The following is a 321-nucleotide window of genomic DNA, read 5'->3' as shown; positions in this document are numbered from 1 at the left end:
CAATTGAGTAACGGGGTCCACTTCATGCTTTCCTCCTCTAGTAGCCTTGCGAGGTCTACTATATTGTGAGTTATGGACCGCCATTTCCTCAATCTTGTTCCATGTTTGATTGTCATCAACTTCGGTGAACATTCCATTTGATCCCATATTGAGAATGTTCCTAGAATCTTCATATAAACCATTCCAAAATTGTTGTACCAAAAACCATTCGCTAAGTCCATGGTGAGGACATGAGCGACAAATTCCCTTGAACCGCTCCCAAGCTTCATACAAAGACTCTTCATCCCTTTAATTAAAACCCGTAATTTGGGCTCTTAGCAT

General features: G+C 41.1%; 1 non-coding gene across 1 annotated transcript; it reads left to right on the top strand.

Annotated features, from left to right (window-relative positions):
- The first annotated feature begins 214 nt into the window (after positions 1 to 214).
- LOC141589292 (small nucleolar RNA R71) lies at positions 215 to 321 on the top strand. Its single transcript, XR_012520238.1, has one exon. It is a non-coding gene; the product is annotated as a small nucleolar RNA R71 (small nucleolar RNA).

This window comes from Silene latifolia, chromosome 6 (genome assembly GCF_048544455.1).
Source record: "Silene latifolia isolate original U9 population chromosome 6, ASM4854445v1, whole genome shotgun sequence".
NCBI lineage: Eukaryota > Viridiplantae > Streptophyta > Magnoliopsida > Caryophyllales > Caryophyllaceae > Silene > Silene latifolia.
This window is presented reverse-complemented; position numbering and strand designations above follow the sequence as displayed.